Source organism: Microcaecilia unicolor, chromosome 3 (assembly GCF_901765095.1).
Source record: "Microcaecilia unicolor chromosome 3, aMicUni1.1, whole genome shotgun sequence".
Classification (NCBI taxonomy): domain Eukaryota; kingdom Metazoa; phylum Chordata; class Amphibia; order Gymnophiona; family Siphonopidae; genus Microcaecilia; species Microcaecilia unicolor.
In genome coordinates, this window is record NC_044033.1 from 454,607,745 (window position 1) to 454,630,072 (window position 22,328).

The window sequence follows — 22,328 nt, forward strand, 5'->3', positions numbered from 1 at the left end:
TGGTGTTAATTAGCACCAATTTAGATTTGCAAACACATTTGGCTGTGTGTTGTTCTATAACGCATTCCACCCAAATCCTATCATGTGCACTTCATAAGAGAGAGTATGGCCATGGGAGGGGCATGGGCATGTCAAGCGTGTTCCAAAAAGTTGTGAGTGTTGTTACAAAAACCTGATCCCTAGCAAAAGTCTACTGCTAGTGGTTGCCAGTACCATTTTGAACCTGGCATTGGCAAAGGCAGAAGTGATTAGAGATTACTCCTACCTGACCCCACTAGACATCAGGGATTTTTGAAGGTAGGCTTGGGGGGAGGGGGTACAAATAGGTAGTGGCCCTTCAGGGGCCTACATCTAATTAGGGGAGAATTTCCAGGCAGGGGCATAACTTCAAGAGAAACCTTTTGGTGGGGGTACTTCCAGTTGGAGGAACTGTCTAGTGGGGTTCCTTCAGCTTTAGGAGTTTGTTGCACTGAGTGGTTCTTGACTTGGGGTACCTCATATCAAAGGGTATGCTTTGGGAAGGGATTTGTGATTGGGGATGTTCAAGGGACAGCTTATATTAACTGCAGCCAGTTCCTTCCAGATGCAACCTGAGAGCATCAGGTCATACCTTACCCATTAAATTGATTTTTTGAAAGTGTAAATAAAAAGGTAGATATTGGTAAAGCAGCTGAATGTATTGTGATTGGACGAACTGTTGTGTTTTAAAATGAGACAGCATTGTTTTTTTAGAGTGCAAAGCCTTATTATTACACAACACCCGCCAACCCTAGGACAACTCTTTATTTATAGTTATTGTAATTAGGGTAACAAGCAAGGAGTGCTCTTACAGAGTTTTAAATACATTTCATTACCATCTAAGAAGGAAACACTAAATAAATCATACAATATACTATCCAGCTTATTTTTTAAAGAGAAAGATGCCCATATTTCAACCCAAATTGGGAGATGGGCGTCTTTCTCCCGTGGGCGCCCAAATCGGTATAATCGCAAGCTGATTTTGGGTGTCTTCAACTGCAATCTGTCACGGAAACGGCCAAAGTTGATGGGGGCGTGTCGGAGGTGTGGTGAAGGCGGGACTGGGGCGTGTTTATCGGCCAAGGAGAGATGGGCGTCCTCGGCCAATAATCAAAAAAAGAAAGGCGTTTTTAGCGTGATGTTGGGTCACTTTTTTTGGACCCTTTTTTTTCACGAACAAGTCCCAAAAAAGTGCCCTAAATGACCAGATGACCACCGGAGGGAATCAGGGATGACCACCCCTGACTCCCCCAGTGGTCACTAACCCCCTCCCACCCCAAAAAAATAACTTTACAAACTTTTTTTTTTCCAGCCTGTATGCCAGCCTCAAATGTCATACCCAGCTCCATCACAGCAGTATGCAGGTCCCTGGAGCAGTTGTTAGTGGGTGCAATGGACTTCACCCAGGTGGACCCAGGCCCATCCCCCCCTACCTCTTACCCTTGTGGTGGTAAATGGGAGCCCTCCAAACCGCCCCCAAAACCCACTGTACCCACATCTAGGTGCCCCCCTTCAGACATAAGTGCTATGGTAATATGCAATTTATCCTTAAAATCGAGCATGGTACCGAAAGACTGGAGGGTGGCCAATGTAACGCCAATTTTTAAAAAAGGTTCCAGAGGAGATCCGGGAAATTATAGACCAGTGAGTCTGACGTCGGTGCCGGGCAAAATGGTAGAGACTATTATTAAGAACAAAATTACAGAGCATATTCAAAAGCATGGATTAATGAGACAAACAAGCTCATTTTCAAAGCACTTAGCCTCCCAAAGTTCCATAGAAACCTATGGAACTTAGCCTCCCAAAGTGCTTTGAAAATATGCCTCAAAGTCAACATGGATTTAGTGAAGGGAAATCTTGCCTCACCAATCTACTACATTTCTTTGAAGGGGGGAGCAAACATGTGGGTAAAGGTGAGCCAGTTTATATTGTGTATCTGGATTTCCAGAAGGCATTTGCCAAAGTACCTCATGAAAGACTCTAGAGGAAATTGGAGAGTCATGGGATAGGAGGTAGTGTTCTATTGTGGATTAAAAACTGGTTAAAATGTAAATCCCCTATGGGTGAGGTTTAAAAGCGGATGGTAAAAAGGATTCAATCACGGTGTAAGGTTCCCACACTAAACACTCACCAATTAGGGGAAATACAGGAAAAATATAAGAAATTCTATATTATATATGGTAAGTACATAAGTACATAAGTACATAAGTAGTGCCATACTGGGAAAGACCAAAGGTCCATCCAGCCCAGCATCCTGTCACCGACAGTGGCCAATCCAGGTCAAGGGCACCTGGCACGCTCCCCAAACGTAAAAACATTCCAGACAAGTTATACCTAAAAATGAGGAATTTTTCCAGTCCATTTAATAGCGGTCTATGGACTTGTCCTTTAGGAATCTATCTAACCCCTTTTTAAACTCCGTCAAGCTAACCGCCCGTACCACGTTCTCCGGCAATGAATTCCAGAGTCTAATTACACGTTGGGTGAAGAAAAATTTTCTCCGATTCGTTTTAAATTTACCACACTGTAGCTTCAACTCATGCCCTCTAGTCCTAGTATTTTTGGATAGCGTGAACAGTCGCTTCACATCCACCCGATCCATTCCACTCATTATTTTATACACTTCTATCATATCTCCCCTCAGCCGTCTCTTCTCCAAGCTGAAAAGCCCTAGCCTTCTCAGCCTCTCTTCATAGCGTGCAATTCAAGATATGAGATGAATTTCTTTTGATGTTTCAGATTTTTTTAAAGAATGACAATACTGCACACTGTACTTTAGATTAAAATGATTCAAATGATTTATTGCACAAGATGCTTCCTTTTAAAATGCAATAAATATTGGTTATAAATATATTAAGGAACAACTGTATCAAAATTGATTTTTGGATATGCAATTTATATCTCTGTAATAGTCTCTATGACCCTTTTCCTTTAGCTATAGAAAAGTATAAAAGGATATTTTTGTAGACTTTGCTATGATAGTCTTCTTTTCCCTTTTCCTTCTTTCCTCTTCAAACGGTGGGTACCATGAGGAGATGTGATGGCGCGATGACCCCTGGCCAGGGAGCAGGAACCAGGAACAGGGATACATACTACACTACACTTTAACAAATCAATAAACCCTAAACTCTAGCTAACAGTCTGATTCAATTAGGTCTGTGATAACACTCCCTATCTACCTTCCAGAAAAAAAAAACCCATATAATTAGGAATCCCTAGTCTTTCCCTCCTACGGTTGACAAATACAAGGAGTGTTGAGAGTAATTTTCTTTAAACTGGCTGAGAACATAAAAATTACCTGGGATTAAAATAAATAACTCCCAGCAATATGACATATACACTGCCGCCTAAATACGGTGCAGTCAATGTTCTCTCATAGGTGACTACTCATTCATGGTCACTGAGAATTTTTATACTTTTAAATCTCCTTCCCAAACCATTTAGATTTGAAAGAATATTTGAATACACTATAGTCAGCAATTATGCTGAGGACTCACATATAACACTTTATTAAATCCACCCGATTCACCAGCTCATTTACACATTAACAGTCTGGTAGGGTTTATGATTAGAGCCTTTCCACACCACGTCTCAGTCAACTCAGGCCTTTCTAAAGCCTCTAAACCGCGTCAGGCTTTTTAGTTTAAGGTACTAAATCTTATTCATTCACTCTACACTCCTTCATGACATTTAAAATACTCCCAGAACTGTTCTAAAACAGATTTTGTGTGACAGCTGAGCCCAGAGCATTTACACAGGTCTGCCCAGTGTCTCACTCACCTCCCAACTGACCAGCAAGCCGTTGCCAAGGCAATCAGGTCTCAGCTTGCTCAGCTGTTCTCCCAGAGTGATGTTACTTTAGAACCCTCTCCCCAGCTCTAGCCCTCAGCACGAGCCCAACACTCCAAATTCCCCCAGCACACAAACCTAGCATTTAAAAATTAATTAACACCAATTCCAAACATAAACACATAACCAGCTTTTTTTTAATTAATGGTAATATTAGTACCTGAGTGTCCCTTGAGCCCCAAAAATCCACCGGACCCCGGAGCAGGTAAACCCCTATAAAGGGGCACTAATCATTTTTATTTTTTTTTATTACCCCATCTACAAAAAGATAGAAAACAGAGAGTAGGGTTAAATGGTCAGTATTCTCGATGGAGAAGGGTAGTTAGTGGGGTTCTCCAGGGGTCTGTGCTGGGACCACTGCTTTTTAACATATTTATAAATGACCTAGAGATGGGAGTAACTAGTGAGGTAAATAAATTTGCTGACGACACAAAGTTATTCAAAGTTGTTAAATCGCGGGAGGATTGTGAAAAATTACAAGAGGACCTTACGAGACTGGGAGACTGGGCGACTAAATAGCAGATTATGTTTAATGTGAGCAAGTGCAAAGTGATGCATGTGGGAAAGAGGAACCCGAATTACAGCTACATCATGCAAGGCTCCACGTTAGGAGTCAAAGACCAAGAAAGGGATCTAGGTGTCATCGTCTGCTCAGTGTGCTGCTATGACTAAGAAAGCAAATAGAATGTTAGGTATTATTAGGAAAGGAATGGAAAACAAAAATGAGGATGTTATAGTGCCTTTGTATCGCTCCATGGTGCAACCACACCTCGAATATTATGTTCAATTCTGGTTGCCCACCGCATCTCAAAAAAGATATAGTGGAATTAGAAAAGTTGCAGAGAAGGGTGATGAAAATGATAAAGAGGATGGGACGAATTCCCTATGAGGAAAGGCTAAAGTGGCTAGGACTCTTCAGCTTAGAGAAAAGGTGGCTGAGGGGAGACATGATAGTGGTCTATAAAATAATGAGTGGAGTTGAACGGGTAGATGTGAAGCACCTGTTTACTCTTTCCAAAAATACTAGGACTAGGGGGCATGCGATGAAGCTACAATGTAGTAAACTTAAAATGAATTGGAGAAAATGTTTCTTCACTCAACATGTAATTAAACTCTGGAATTCGTTGCCAGAGAATGTGGTAAATATGGTTAGCTTAGTGGAGTTTAAAAAAGGTTTGGACGGGTTCCTAAAGGAAAAGTCCATAGACCATTATTAAATGGACTTGGTGAAATCCACTATTTCTGGGATAAGCAGTATAAAATGTTTTGTACTTTTTTGGGATCTTGCCAGGTATTTGTGACCTGGATTGGCCACTGTTGGAGATAGGATGCTGGTCTTGATGGACCTTTGGTCTTTTTTTAGTATTCTGATTAGCTCTTTCTGAATTTCAGCACTCTGATTGGTGGAGCATGACTGGACGTTTTTATATAAGGGTGGAAAGTATTTTTGCCCAATTTGGACACCTGAAGATTACCACTGTGAGTTTTAAAAAGACCATAGAAAAGTACGAAGAGAGTAGCCAGTCTAGCACAGGTTTGTACAGGGGTGTGGGATGGGGGGGGGGGGGGGGGGGAAGGTAAGCACACAATCAGGCTTATGTTCGAAAGAGAAGGGTGCCCATCTTTCGACACAAATCGGGAAATGGGCGTCCTTCTCTCAGGTTCGCCCAAATTGGCATAATCGAAAGCCAATTTTGAGAGTCCCAACTGCTTCCCATTGCGGGGACGACCAAAGTTCCTGGGGGGGGGGGGGGGTGTCAGAGGCGCAGGAAAGGCGGGACTGGGGCGTGCCTAACACATGGGCGTGCTCAACCGATAATGGAAAAAGAAGGGTGTCCCTGACAAACACTTGGCCGACTTTACTTGGTCCATTTTTTCTTACGACCAAGCCTCAAAAAGTTGCCCAAACTGACCAGATGACCACAGGAGGGAATTGGGGATGACCTCCCCTGACTCCCCAGTGGTGACTAACCCCCTCCCACCCTGAAAAAAAACAACTTTAAAAAGTTTTTTTGCCAGCCTCAAATATCATACTCAGGTCCATCGCAGCAGTACGCAGGTCCCTGGGGGGGGGGGGGTAGGTGTGTGTGTGTCAGCGGAGGCATTGCGAAGGCGTGGACATCCTTCTTTCAAACATTTTGGATGTCCTGAACTGCCCCCCTCCCCACAGGTACGGCCAAATTTCAAGGGAGTGGAGTGCAAGAGTGGCCTAGTGATTAGAGCACTAGTCTTGCAATCCAGAAGTGGCTGGTTCAAATCCCACTGCTGCTACTTGTGATCCAAAATCCAAATAAATAAATAAAGAGGGTGTCAGAGGCATAGCAAAGGCATAGATGTCCTTCTCACAGAAACATCCACATTTTGAACATCCTCAACCGATGGAGGCATAGCGAAGGCACCTAACACTTGGACGTCCTTCACCCATACTCAAAAAAAAGACGTCCCTGACGAGACCCTGGACTTGTGTTTTTTTAAAGTTGTAGACATCAATTTATTTAAGGTTGTAGATAGATTTTATACACGCAGCTTGTCTGCGTGTATGAAGCCGTCTTTGGCACACGCAGAGCAGCCATGCATAACGCTTGGCTGCTCAGCACTGGCTTCCCCTCCTTAGGAAGGAAACCGTGTGCAAATGAGCTATCAGTGAGCAGCTCATTTGCATGCGATTTCCTTCATGCATGTCATTCCTTTCCAAATCGCTAAGGGATCGGTAATGGAAGGGCTTTTTCTATTCAGTTAGTGCGTCAGTTACTGCAGTGCCCCCTAGGGTGCCCAGTTGGTGTACTGGCATGTCAGGGGGACCAGTGCACTACGAATGCTGGCTCCTCCCACAACCAAATGACTTGTATTTGGTCGTTTTTGAGATGGGCGTCCTCGGTTTCTATTATCGCCGAAAATCGGGGACGACCATCTCTAATGTCGACCTAAATGTTGAGATTTGGGCGTCCCCAACCGTATTATCGACATGAAAGATGGCCGCCCATCTTGTTTCAATAATACGGGGTTCCCCGCCCCTTCGCAGGGATGCCCGGTGAGGATGCCCTCAGGAAACCTTGGGCGCCCCGTTTGATTATGCCCCTCCACATGGCTTATTTAATGCCATTTAATAAAAGGGTCCTATAATTTCTTACAACTTTTATATAAATAAAGGTCAATAAGGTTGTATGTGAATCATTTTTATCAAACTAAGAATACATTTATGACTAAGTTTCAAGGACTAAGCTCTTGAGGCATAAGAAAACAGCAGAATTTATAGTTTTCTCATGGGACAATGTATCTAAATGGCTTAATTGTTGCACATAAATCAGTATATAAGAACTCTGCCTACTTTGTGAATCACTCCACTCCATGAAATACTAAAAAAAAAAAAAAAGTAGAAACAAAGAAAAGAAAAGGACCTCACATATCAAACCTTCAGTTAAAACATTTACAGGCTCAAACTGTTCCGTTTCATCAGACTGTAAAAAATCTTCTATTATATAAAACACCATCTTATAAATATGTCTTCCATATATTTTTGTACTACTTAAAAATTATCAAGCAGCATCAAAATCACTTAGTACACCTGAACGAAGCCTTCATTTAGCAGTGGCTACTGCATCAGGGGTCTTCTTTCAAAGACTGGCTGCTTTCTTCATACTTTTCCTCAAGCTCTGACTCACCGACAGGCATCAGCGAGGGTCAGGGTGAAGTCCCACCATCCTCCCCTGGGTCTCTCCAGGCCGTGTCTTTGGAATACACTGGGACCTTGAGTCACTCCGATGCTGGTACAAGTGTGTCCGGCATGAAGATCCCAACCTAATGTGGCACATGTGGGAGCGCCTCGGGTCCCAAAGTAAGTACCACAGACATAGCACCCCTATCTCTCTCTCCGATCAAGTCCTGAGTATGTAACTACTGTAGTTACAGTGTGCCCACAACTTCCCTATCTACTAGAATGTGTTAAAGCCAACCCCCAGCCTAGGAGATGACATGGAAGGAAGAAGGAAGGGGGAAGCCCTTTGGCCAGCATCATTCAACAACCAATACAAAAGTGCTCAGCATGCTACACACACCTACCTAGTACATTGCACCCACTATGGCAAAGGAAAGAAAAGAGTAACCCCAAATACCCATGGAGGGGCATAATGGAACAGAAACGCCTATCTCCATGGGCGTTAATCTCCGAGAACGGGTCCGTGAAGGGGCGGACCGAACCGTATTATCGATAAAAAATAGACGCCCATGTTTTATTCGCCAATGTGTGAGCTGGGCGTTTTTGCTTTTCAGCGATAATGGAAAAGGAAAGTGCCCAGCTCAAAAACGAATAAATCCAAGGCATTTGTAAGTGGGAGGGGCCAGGATTCGTAGTGCACTGGTCCCCCTCACATGCCAGGACACCAACCGGGCACCCTAGGGGGCACTTTTACAAAAACAAAAAAACTGGTAAAAGAGCTCCCAGGTGCATAGCACCCTTCCATTGTGTGTTGAGCCCCCCAAATCCCCCTCAAAACCCACTGCCCACAAGTCTACACCATTACTATAGCCCTAAGGGGTGAAGAGGGGCACCTACATGTGGGTACAGTGGGTTTGGGGGGGTTGGACGACTAATAAGCATTAAGCAGCACAATTGTAACAGGTAGGGGGGATGGGTCTGGGTCCACCTGCCTGACGTCCACTGCACCCCCTAACAACTGCTCCAGGGACCTGCATACTGCTGCCTGGGAGGAGGGTATGACATTTGAGGGTGAAAATAAAAAGTTGTGAAACATCATTTTTTTGTGGTGGGAGGGGGTTAGTGACCACTGGGGGAGTCAGGGGAGGTCATCCCCGATTCCCTCTGGGGGTAATCTGGTCATTTAGGGCACTTTTTGGGGTCTTATTCGTGAAAAAACAGGGTCCAGGAAAAGTGCCCTAAATTCTAGCTACAAACGCATCCATTATCGGCGAAGGGCGCCCATCTCTGTTCGGGTGATAACCACGCCCCAGTTCCGCCTTCGACACGCCTTCGACACGCCCCCGTCCACTTTGTCCGCATCCGCGACGGAGTGCAGTTGAAAGCGTCCCAAATTCGGCTTTTGATTATACCGCGTTATTCGTTTTTGTGAGATAAACGCCCATCTCCCGATTTAGGTCGGAACTTGGGCGTTTTTCTCGTTCGATTATAAGCTGGATTGTCAGAATTATATCCATGTCCCCTGCATTCAAGTAACATAGTCCTAACCCTACACCCAACACACATCTGATTAGAGTGTTCAAGGATTTCAACATACTGACCACAGAGGGCCGTCACATCAGTTGTCCCCCAAATAGATGGTCTCTCATGCCCCCAAACCCACACTCATTGGATATACCATTGTATGCTCCAAAGGTCGGTATGCTGCTCTGTAAGACATCTCTTAAGGTTCAATCTGGGGGCCTCTGAAATCGCCCCATTATAGTGGGCCCCAACTCCACTATGGAACCTCCCACTTATTTGTACACTTCTCTTTCCCTAGGCACCCCCAAAGTATGAGCATGAGTCATGGGGTGATATGCAGCCACCATAATCATTGAGGGCCTTAAAATAGATAGATGCCCCCAAACCTAGGTTTCTCACATTGCCATCTGGAATCTGCCTTTCTCCTGGAGATCTCAGCAGAGATGGCCAGAAGGATCAGCAGCTATGACAGGGTCCCCTGACATCTCCCACCCAGCTGTAGGACACATAGCCATGGGGATGCATACACACCCACATTCCTGACAAAAATGGTAATAATGGCCCCATACATGCAACAGCACAGTGCCATACTACCTCCCAGCTAGTACCTACTCACCAAGGGCCCCTTAGCAGGCCCAGAACCCTATATGCCCATAGGCAGACCACCCTCTCAGGGAACAAACACCTCTAATATCATTGCCTATGTGGGTCATTTCATTGGTTCTACACCTCAGATATGTCCCCTAGGTAACAACTACTGTCCCTGCCTCTTAAGGGCCAGATGCACCACTATGCAAGCAATGTACAATGTGTTGATCTCAAATGCAAACCTTTTACATATATAGCACACTCTTCAGCTGCTGAAGAGCCTGCCCAGAACCAGCTCACCCCTGAAAGAGCATATGAGAAGGTCAAAATGGACCCTAGGCACTGGGAGATGCCACTCCTTCACAATCTATTGAGACCAATGAGGTGGAGGACCCCTGGAGGGACATGCCCCCACTAGAGGGGGATCAAGGGACACAGGATATTTCCCTCTACACCTATGCTGGAGGGCACAGCTGCTGAGGGATGCCCTCAAATGGCCAACACACCTGCTGGTGGGTCACACTAACCAGACTCCCAACTCTAGCTCCTTTAGCAAGTCTCATCCATGCACAGCCTCTGTCACCTGGGGGGGGGGGGGCAGAATCACAGACATGGGTGTATATTGTTCGGCATGGTGACCTTCTGGAGGTGGGGTAATGGTTTGTTTGTTTATTTATTTATTCTCGTATCCCACTGTTATCCCCCTAAAAAGTTTCACTTCAAAGTGGTTTACATTTAATAGTTCGGTTGAGACTTTTGGTGATGCTTACTGCTACAACTTACCTTTTGGTTGGGGCTTATAAGGATAATTTGTGATTAGTAATCGGAATGGAAATCAACAGCTAGTTTATTTATCGTGTAATTTTTTAAAAGAGGTGTGTTTTCAGTTCTTTTCTGAATAAAATATAGTTTGTGATGCTTCTTGTGATCTTTGGTATTGAGTTCCACCATTTAGAAGCTAGGTAGTTAAATCCGGCCATATAGATAGATTTGTATGTTATGTTTCTACAGGTGGGTAAGTGAAGAAGTAGGTAGCTTCTGGTTTGTGGGCTTGCATTTCTTGGGGATAGTTCTACCAAGTCAGTCATGTATTCTGGAGACAAACCAAATAATATTTTATCTATGGAATAGAACTGATCTATGTTGATCTGGAGTGCCTGGGTAGTAGTGTGGAAGATAATACAGTCAGAAGTGTGGGTATGGAAGGCATTGAGGAACTTGGCAAGGCAGTTGGAGATGGCATGCTGGATGAGGCCTGCATTGACTGCTAGCACTGACTGGAAGGTGGACTGACACAAGATTATTCTTGCATGTCTTGTACTGTAGGAGAGGTTGTAGCTGATCAAAGAGGTGCTGTATGGCAGCCATGTCAAAGCAGAATCTAGTCAGGCATTCCTGGTCAGTGAGGTCCAGGAAACATATATGGAGCCTGAGACTCTCTGATAAGGAGATCTCCTCAGGGACCTCCCCTCCAAACTCTCATCCATCTCCAGCAAGGCATGAACCACCAAAATATTCAGGGCATCCATGATTGGTGTGCAGGTGTCCCACCACCACAGGTGCAACCCACTGACCCCAGACCCCATTAGGCTATTTCTAGTGGTATGTGCTCCTGCATTAGTAATTTGTAGTTGTTGCATGGCCTGAAAATGTTAAAAAATGAAAACAATATGAGCTTTGCTTACCGAAATGCACTGTGTTAAAACATGGTAAGCCCACTTTTTTTCAGGGCAGTTTACTCAAATGGCTCCTATATCTTAGAAAAAATAAATGTACACATTTAAAAATTGTGCAAGAACCTGTTTATTTAAGCTTTTTTTTTTTTCACTTTTCCCGTTCTCTTTGCAGAAAACATAAAAATCTAGTCTTATACCAACAAAACAGCTTTGAAAATGTGGTTGTGACTTGTCACTCTTTGTGACCTCTTGCTGGATAATCCAAAAAAAGGTCTACAGCAAACAGCATTTTTATTATCCTTTAGTCTCTATTCTTTTATAGATAATAGCACAATGTTATGCTCCAGGGGCACAAGGGTTATTCCAGACATGTACAGAAAGCATTTAAACATAGGATGGCATAAATTCTATGCAGCAAGCTAAAAATAATATTTTCTGCTGTCTTCTCTTTCATGGCTAGATCCAAGCATCAGGCTTTCCAGTCCCCTGCACTGGTACCTCTTAGTCTTCCATTGTCCTGCTTCAAAGGTTCCTTTTTTTTTTTTTTTGGCTTCTCTCTGCCTCCCTGAACACTGGCTGATATTTAAAACTATTGAACCAGCCAGGAATAGCAGCCAGATAGATCTGCATAAATAGCAGGCTTAACCAGCTAGGTTTTAAGAGGCCAACCCCCCCCCCCCCCCCCCAGAAATTCAATGCCAGTTGCCAGATACGACCCCAGCATTGAATTTCCGGGTTGCCCACCGACCGTGGAGTTATCCAGGCTCCCTCACGCAGTCTGAATATCGGCCCCTGTCTTCGTAAGACACAATCAATTGTATCTAATCTCCTTATTCTATAATTTGAAAGTCTAACGCCTGTGTTTACAAAGGGGCTCTATAGGCACGTTTGCATTTTTAACACACGTTAAATGCTAACACGTGTTAAATGCTAAGGTGCCTATAAGAATGTATTGGCGCGTTAGTGATTAACGTGCCTTAACTGTATAGGCCTATTAAAAACGCTAATGCGCCTTAGTAAACATACCCCTAAATGTATGCATGTGGAAGTGCTAGTTGGGTTCTAAGCGGTATTCTGTAATTTTAGTGAACAATTTGCATAGCGTGTAACTGCAAGAGGTGGGCAGGGGCACCTCGGTCAACTATTATAGAATAGTGTCATTTACCTACCAAAGTGTACAGATTTATGCCTACCAGTGGGCATGCCTGATTGTTGACACATACAGTGGGGGAAATAAGTATTTGATCCCTTGCTGATTTTGTAAGTTTGCCCACTGACAAAGACATGAGCAGCCCATAATTGAAGGGTAGGTTATTGGTAACAGTGAGAGATAGTACATCACAAATTAAATCCGGAAAATCACATTGTGGAAAGTATATGAATTTATTTGCATTCTGCAGAGGGAAATAAGTATTTGATCCCCCACCAACCAGTAAGAGATCTGGCCCCTACAGACCAGGTAGATGCTCCAAATCAACTCGTTACCTGCATGACAGACAGCTGTCGGCAATGGTCACCTGTATGAAAGACACCTGTCCACAGACTCAGTGAATCAGTCAGACTCTAACCTCTACAAAATGGCCAAGAGCAAGGAGCTGTCTAAGGATGTCAGGGACAAGATCATACACCTGCACAAGGCTGGAATGGGCTACAAAACCATCAGTAAGACGCTGGGCGAGAAGGAGACAACTGTTGGTGCCATAGTAAGAAAATGGAAGAAGTACAAAATGACTGTCAATCGACAAAGATCTGGGGCTCCACGCAAAATCTCACCTCGTGGGGTATCCTTGATCATGAGGAAGGTTAGAAATCAGCCTACAACTACAAGGGGGGAACTTGTCAATGATCTCAAGGCAGCTGGGACCACTGTCACCACGAAAACCATTGGTAACACATTACGACATAACGGATTGCAATCCTGCAGTGCCCGCAAGGTCCCCCTGCTCCGGAAGGCACATGTGACGGCCCGTCTGAAGTTTGCCAGTGAACACCTGGATGATGCCGAGAGTGATTGGGAGAAGGTGCTGTGGTCAGATGAGACAAAAATGGAGCTCTTTGGCATGAACTCAACTCGCCGTGTTTGGAGGAAGAGAAATGCTGCCTATGACCCAAAGAACACCGTCCCCACTGTCAAGCATGGAGGTGGAAATGTTATGTTTTGGGGGTGTTTCTCTGCTAAGGGCACAGGACTACTTCACCGCATCAATGGGAGAATGGATGGGGCCATGTACCGTACAATTCTGAGTGACAACCTCCTTCCCTCCGCCAGGGCCTTAAAAATGGGTCGTGGCTGGGTCTTCCAGCACGACAATGACCCAAAACATACAGCCAAGGCAACAAAGGAGTGGCTCAGGAAGAAGCACATTAGGGTCATGGAGTGGCCTAGCCAGTCACCAGACCTTAATCCCATTGAAAACTTATGGAGGGAGCTGAAGCTGCGAGTTGCCAAGCGACAGCCCAGAACTCTTAATGATTTAGAGATGATCTGCAAAGAGGAGTGGACCAAAATTCCTCCTGATATGTGTGCAAACCTCATCATCAACTACAGAAGACGTCTGACCGCTGTGCTTGCCAACAAGGGTTTTGCCACCAAGTATTAGGTCTTGTTTGCCAGAGGGATCAAATACTTATTTCCCTCTGCAGAATGCAAATAAATTCATATACTTTCCACAATGTGATTTTCCGGATTTAATTTGTGATGTGCTATCTCTCACTGTTACCAATAACCTACCCTTCAATTATGGGCTGCTCATGTCTTTGTCAGTGGGCAAACTTACAAAATCAGCAAGGGATCAAATACTTATTTCCCCCACTGTAAATGCTGGCTTTCACTGGCATTCTAGAAATCTGGGCACCCAGATCCTGTTACAGAAATCACATTTAACGCCTAGCATTTTGATACTTAACTTTTTGCACTTTATATAATTGTCCCCTAAATAAATTCTTGATGAATCTCACAACTCAGACAATGCTATTGTGCACTGTCTTAACTCTTTATCAAGATATGTCCCAGTTAACCAACCGTTGGTTATCCAACATTCCAGATTAACTGACAATTGGTTCAGTGGGCTCTGCTCAATCTTTTCCTCCCGTCACACTTCCCTAACCCCCCTACTCCAAAATGCTTCCTACTCTGCCCACCTTCCAAAACAGAAACAGCTTCCCTGCTCCTGGACCCCCCTCAAGTGCCTCCCCACTCACCTGCAGAACTGTAGCCCCCCCCCCCCCCCAGTCTAGTTTAGAAGCCCTGATGGCCCAGCAGTGAAGTCAGAGCAGAAGCAATCCCCAGTCACAATTGCCCATCCCGCAGCAGCCATTTGAAAAACAAGCCAGGATGGGCAGGAGTAACTTGGGATTGCTCCTGGTCCAAATTCATCACTGGACCACCAGGACTTCTAAACTAGTCCCGGAGGGGGGGGGGCTACGGTTGAGCAAGTGAGTGGAGAGGCACTTGGAGGGGTCTGGGAGTGGGGACGCTGCTTCTGTTTGGGGAAGGTGAATTATAGGAGGCTGTGCTTAGTGTCAGCAGATATCTGGCTAAGTACCATTAAACCATCCAGGTGACATTCCTGGCCAGTTAAATGGTTTTAAATATCGGCCAGTCAGATTATCCAATTTTTCAGTTATCCGACAATGTTGACATCAGATAATCGAGACTCTACAGAATCCTCATTTGTATTTCCTTTTGTTACTTTTGTTTTAGTCTGTACACCGCCTTGTCCTGCCAGTCAGTAAAGACAATATAGCAAATGTAAATAAACTATAAACCAGTGGCGTAGCCAGAAGGCAATTTTTGGGTGGGCCAACAGGTTGGATGGGTGGGCACTAGAGTTGCCAACTTTTTGAAAGAGAAAAAAAAACAGTCACCTAATGAACCCATGTTTTGTCCGTACCCCACCCCATGCTCTACCTCTACCTCACTTCCAATTGCTTCAATGAGGGTATCAGTGGAGGTTTCAGTGGCCAGTTGAGAGCTAAGGGAAGTACAAGAGACTACACTATTCTTCATCCATCATTGAGACACAGTCCTCCAACACACATATGGTATTGAAGCCAAATACATTCCGCATCCAGAGAACCTCCTGGCCCTCCACCAACAATGGATGCAGAGCAGAGCAAGAACATTTCCCTATAAAGCTCACCATACAAAGACATTTTGGTAATCTCAATAATAGACATATTGCAAAGTAATTTAAAAAATCTATAAACAAAAAGAATCTAGAGCAAATCTACCATGCCAGCACTAACTTCCAAAACAAGGATCCTACCTATGAAAAGGTAGTGCCCTAAATATCACAGTGGAACCCTAAAATAGCGATACATCTATCGAGAAAACTGAACAAGCCAAATGACTACAGAATGCTACATAGAATCTTCATGGTGACAGAATACGTCAGGGTCACACACACACAAAACAAATGCCAAATACACAAACTCTATAAAAATAAATTAAACTGAAACCCCAAGAAGCCAGACCCTGCATGTAGTACAACATTAGAGAAACAAGAAAGGCATTTCCTCCTGTGCAAATTATAAAGACAGCACATGCCAGAGATGGTGTTTGGGGGGCGTAGGGAGGTGCAACTAAGGCAATTGTGCTTGGCTTTCTAGCCAGAGAGCCCCAAGCCTGCCAGAAGCTGAAGAAGGTGCAGCCTGGTAATGGGCTTTGGGGTCCTCTCCCAGATTACCTTCCCTGGGCCCCAGCCATATCTGACATATACCAAATCTGGCATATTCTAATCACAAAATAGAAAATAATTTTTTGTACCTTTTGTTGTCTGGTCATTTTATTTTTCAAATCATATTGGTCCCAGTCTCTGGTTTCTGCTGCCCTCTGTCTTTCCTGTCCATTTGACATTTCTTCCGTCTCCATGTCACCATCTATCTTCCATCTCTATGTCCACACATTTCCTTGTCCAGCATCTCCCCTGTGTTCATATCCCCACATCCATCATCATTCCTTTCTGCACCCATGTACCCCATGCCCAGCATCTCCCTTCTGTGTTCCTCTTCTCCCCCTTGTCTGGTATCTCCCCTTTGTGTCCATTGTATCTCTATTCCTGTATCTCCCCCCCCCCCTAACCATTGTATCTCTATTCCCATATCTCCCTCCCCACCCCGTGTTGGGCATTGCCCCTCTGTGCCCATATGCCATCCCAATACAGCATCTCACCTGTGTCCCTGTCCCCATGCTCCCACCCAATGCCCATCTCCCTTCTGTTTCTCTATACCTCTCTAGGACCCATTTCTCCTTCCCTCACATCAGTGTGTCCCTCTCCTCTCTGACCCCACCCCAACCAGCTCCTCTCCTCCTCTCTTCCCTGAATGTCACTCGATCCAGTCCCCAAAGGGCCCCTTCTGTTGTGGCAATAATAGTAGCAGAGGCTCTTGGAATGTTGTACACCAATGCCAGCTCTCCAAAACTTCCACGATTATCATAACAGCCAACACAGTGGGCCTGATTATCTCTAGTTACATAAATATCATACAATCCTCTTTCAATTTCATCATCTCCCTCATCAATGACGTGTTCCTAAGGTGTTACTCTGTGCTCAAACATGGCATCCAGAACCTGAGAGAGCTGCTCCTGATCAAGGTTTTTGAAGAGAAGAATATCTTTACAGGCATGATAGGTATCCTGAAGTCTGCATCGTTGCTCATCTGTTTTTGGATGAACCACCCTGGTTCTGTCTCTCCCTCCTCTTCATCTGAGTTAAAGGCTTCAGCACAAACTGAAACTCTTCTGCTGAATCTGTTGATAACTGGTGGTTCAAAGTCGGAATCATCGTCGTCCTCGTCCCTTTCTTCTCCATCGCCGTTGGATTCTGTCTGCATGGGCTCGGTATCGAAGTTCACCCCCTCCGTAAGAGTTTTGAGGCCTCTCCCTGTGCCATTGTGCTCCCGGTTCTCCTTTAGACGCATGAAATACTAAATAGCAAAGTCCACCAGTTCTGCGGGTCGCTGACGCCGCACCTCCACCGTGTAGCCCTGCAACAAGTCCGTCAACCCGTGCGAAATCCGGGATCTCGATATCCATCATCCCCTCTGGTTTACCCCGATTCCCTCCAAACGCTCGCTCAGTCACACATGCACACTCGCCAACGGAAGGGAGACGTAAACCTCGTCGAAACAAATTAAAAAAAAAATAAAACAAGGATTTAAATGCTATAATAAAATAAACAAAAAACAGAATTGTTGCAGGAACCAGGCTGCCTCAAAAATAAAGCTTTCTTCTCCCCCCTCCCCCAACCCTGAGAACCGGCTGCCCGAGAGCTAGAGAGAGAGAGACCGTCCTGCCCCTTGGCCCGACGCTGGCGCTATAAACAAGGGGAGGGAAGGGAAGAGGTGCTGCGCTGGACAAGCAGGAGGTTGGAAGGAAGGAAGAGATGGGACGTTTTGGCTGGAAGGATGTATGCTTCTGGGTGGGCCTGAAACAAAACTGGGTGGGCCTGGGCCCACTCAGGCCCACCCGTAGCTACGCCCCTGTTATAAACCTGCATCCCCCTATTTTAATGTCACATTTCACTGTCTTTATTTTCTTACTCCCTACTAGCTTTGAGCTGTCTCTCTGAGATCACAATTTCCAGTGCTTTCTTTTCTCTTTCCCCCTCTCAAGCTGGTCTTATTCCTTTTATCTGTTTTTCTTTATTTGTGGTGCCTTTTTTTCTCTGCTCCCTAAATTCTCCCCTTCCCTAGATTGTTTCCTGCTGTGTGCTCATCTCATCACATTAACCTTGATACAGTTTATTTGTGCAGCAATTACTGGTTTCACAGTAATACATACTATTTCAACACTCATCATAATAATAATTAAACAAAAACTGAAATAAATTACTCTAAAATACTGAATAAAACATTCTAATTGAAATTTGTCCTTATCTGTGTTCCTATTTTATTATGCAGATGAAATGGAGGATATTGACAAAGAAATAAATCACTGTGGATTAGTTTTAAAAAAAGGTAACTTTGAATTTTCATTTACTCCAGTGGGATCTACGGACTTTCCAAACACACGTAACTTGGTAGACAGCTTTATACAGATCCTAAATTTCCTTTAAAGGTCATCTGGCATCAGAACCCAAACATGAAGAAGAAATATTAGATCAGATACAAATGTTTACTAAGGTGCATTACAGGCTTATTTTCAAAAGGAGAAGGGCACCCATCTTCGGGAGATGGGCGCCCATCTCCCGAGGGCACCCAAATTGGTATAATTGAAAGCCGATTTGGGGCTTTTTCAACTGCACTCCGTCATGGAGATGAACAAAGTTCACGGGGGCGGGACAGGGGCGGGCATGGGAGTGGTTAACAGATGGGCGGCTTCAGGCCATAATGGAAAAAAGAAGGGTGCCCGTAGCGAGAATTTAGGTCGCTTTTTTGGACCCTTTTTTTTAGGTCCAAGTCCCCAAAAGGTGCCTGAACTGCCCACATGACCACTGGAGTGAATCAGGGATGACCTCCCCTGACTCCCCCAGTGGTCACTAACCCCCTCCCACCAAAAAAAAGGACTTTAAAAACTTTTTTTCCAGCCTTTAAGCCAGCCTCAAATGTCATACCCAGCTTCATACAGCAGTATTCAGGTCCCTGGAGCAGTTTTTAGTGGGTGCAGTGCACTTCAGGCAGGTGGACCCAGGCTCATCCCCCCCACCTGTTGCACTTGTGGTGATAAATGGGAGCCCTCAAAACCCCCCCAAAACCCACTGTACCCATATGTAGGTGCCCCCTTCACCCATAAGGGCTATGGTAATTGTGTAGAGTGTTGGGTAGTGGGTTTGGGGGGGGGGGGGGGCTCAGCACCCAAGGTAAGGGAGCTATTCACCGGGGATGTATGTTAATTTTTTTTTTTTTTTTAATTTTTAGAAGTGCCCCCTAGGATGCCCGGTTTGTGTCCTGGCATGTCAGGGGGACCAGTGCACTACGAATCCTGGCCCCTCCCACGACCAAATGCCTTGGAGTTGTTTGTTTTTGAGATGGCTGCCTTAGGTTTCCATTATTGCTGAAAACCGATGCCGACCATCTCAAACCCGCCCATCTTTGACATTTGGCCAGGCCCAACCGTATTATCGAAAGAAAAGATGGCCGCCCATCTTTTTCGATAATACGGATGGGACCGCCCCTTCTCATAGCCATTCCCGGAGATGGGTGTCCTTAGAGATGGGCGGCCCCTTTCGATTATGCCTCTCTTAATGTTTCTAGCGCATCCTTAAATTTAACACGCCTATACATTTTTATGGGCCCATAGGGCAGCTTAGTAAACATAGGCGTTAGAAAGTATTTAGTTTAGTCTATGTTATTTAATAGTCTTACTAGAACACTTTTTGATCAGTATACCAGTGGAGTTTATATCAGCAGAGTAGACACAAAGAATCAGAGTTAAACAAACATGAAATGGAGACCAGAAGAAAGAAAAAGAACCATAGTGAAACGTGACAATTGTGAAAGATCCAGGAAGGCAAAATAGTACAGCAACAGACCACTTCCTGCTACTATTCCAAGCCCACTGAAAGGAGGCCGAAACAACTACTAAGGAGTCTTTTTACAAAAGTACACTAGCGTTTTTAGCGCAAGCTAAAAATATGCATGAGCTAAACACTAGAGACGCCTATATATTCCTATGGGCATCTCTAGCATTTAGCGCACATTAATCATTAGCATGCACTAAAAACACTAGCGAGCCTTTGAAAAAGACCCCCTAAAATTCTTGTCCAGGCATCCTGTGTTAGACTTATTGCTAATTTTTAAAGCACTTAGACTTACAAAGTTCCATAGGTTACTAAGGGGCTCATTTTCAAAAGAGAAAAACATCCAAAAAGCGACATGTCTGCATTTGGACATTTATCTCACAAAAGCGTCCAAATCTGTATTGTCAAATCCTCTTTTTAGATGTTTTTCTCTGAAGTCCATCAGAAGGATATCTAAATCGCAAGGGGGTGCGCCAGGGGCATGTTCAAGGTGGGACTTGGACGTTCCTAAGACTTAGACTCTTTCAGCCATAATGGAACAAAACAAAAATGTCCAGGACTAAAACTTGGACGTTTTGAGCTACACCTGTTTTTTTATAATGAATAGCTGTAGTGGGAATTGAGCCCACTACCCAAGGATCAAAGTCCACTGCACTAACCACTATGCTACTCCTCTACTCCACACAAAAAGATGCCCTTACTCCCCCAGTGGTCACTAACTCTCTATCACCCCAAAAAAATTTGATTAAAAATATTACTTGCCAGACTCTGATGTTATACTCAGCTCCATTAGAATAGCATGAAGGTCCCTGGAGTAGTCTAGTAGTGGTGCAGTGCACTGCAGACAGGTGGACCCAGGCTTCTACCTCCCCCTACTTGTTACACTTGTGGAGGAAACTGTGAGTTCTCCAAAACCTACCAGAAATCCAGTACACTCACATATTGGTGCTCCCTTCACCTGTAAGGGCTATGGTAGAGGTGTACAGTTGGGGATAGTGGGTTTTGGGGGCTCAGCAGACAAGGTAAAGGAGTAATGGTGGGATGTGTACCTGGGGGCATTTTATAAAGTCCATTGCAATGCCCACAAGAATACCCTATTGCTTTCCTGGGATGTCATTTTTCCACTATTCTACCTGATGCCAAGCTTTCCATTTTTTTTTTTTATAACATCTGAGCCTTGTGTCTATTGTTTAGCAGTAGATTTGAGCTTTGAATTCAGATCTATAGATAAAAAGGAGGTCTCATAGCAAGAGTGTATTTTCCATAATTACCTGTCCCAATACAACTGAAGCTTTTTACCTCCTCAGTGCATGTAAATGGTTTCATCCCTGTGTGGATTCTCTGATGCCGTGTGAGGCTTTCTTTCTAACAAAAGCTTTTACCACATTCAGGACATGTAGATGGTTTCACTCCTGTGTGTATTCTCTGGTGCACTGTGAGGTTTTCCTTCTGACCAAAGCTTTTACCAGACTCTATACATGCAAATGGTTTCTCTCCCATGTGGACTTTCTGATGTGCTTTGAGATTTACATTAAAACCAAAGCTTTTACCACACTTGGAGCATGTGAATGGTTTCACTCTATTGTAGATTTTCTTGTGTATTTTGTACGTTTTGCATTTGGACATTTTTTTGTTTGAAAATGGACCAAACAATAAAATGTCCAAATCAGAAAATGTTTTTCCAAACAGCATTTTCAAAAGGAAAAGATATACTTTTTTTTGTAGAAAATGACCTTTCCTGTTCTGATTTTGGACGTTGCCAGAGAATGTGGTAAAGGTGGTTAGCTTAGCGGAGTTTAAAAAAAGGTTTGGATGGCTTCCTAAACGAAAAGTCCATAGACCGTTATTAAATGGACTTGGGGAAAATCCACTATTTCTGGGATAAGCAGTATAAAATGTTTTGCACTGTTTTGGGATCTTGCCAGGTATTTGTGACCTGGATTGGCCATTTTTGGAAACAGGATGCTGGGCTTGATGGACCTTTGGTCTTTGTTCTTTCCCAGTATACTTAAGTATACTTAGATGTCATATCCAAAAATGCCCCTTGTGCAGTGGTACAACTCAACCCCCCAGATAGTATCACCTCCAACAGTATTCTTATGAAAGTACCCAGACAGTATTTCCTCTGAAAGTACCTCACTCAAAAGATGCCCTTCAAGAAACCTCCACAACCAAAAGTATCTAACAAGTAGAAAATCACCTTCACCAATCCCTGACCCTCTCCACTCTCATGCATGAGTGGATGTCAATGGGTTGGGGAGAGTGGAGAGGGTCAGGGATTGGTGAAGGTGATCTTCTACTTGTTAGATACTTTTGGTTGTGGAGGTTTCTTGAAGGGCATCTTTTGAGTGAGGTACTTTCAGAGGAAATACTGTCTGGGTACTTTCATAAGAATACTGTTGGAGGTGATACTATCTAGGGGGTTGAAATACTGTCTGGGTACTTTCATAAGAATACTCCAAGTGTTAATAGTGGCTCTGACTCCTGGTGCTAGTTTCATGGTACCAATAAGGGTAAATCTGCTATATAATGATGTGGGTGTATTTAGTGGTAGAC

At 44.3% G+C, this 22,328-nt stretch overlaps 1 protein-coding gene and 1 pseudogene across 1 annotated transcript in view; both read right to left on the reverse strand.

Moving 5' to 3' along the window:
• CSMD1 (CUB and Sushi multiple domains 1) overlaps positions 1–22,328 on the reverse strand; it is a 2,896,277-nt gene that overhangs the window by 2,389,569 nt on the left and 484,380 nt on the right. The gene's annotated exons all lie outside the window — the stretch shown is intronic.
• LOC115467365 lies at positions 11,020–17,343 on the reverse strand (annotated as a pseudogene).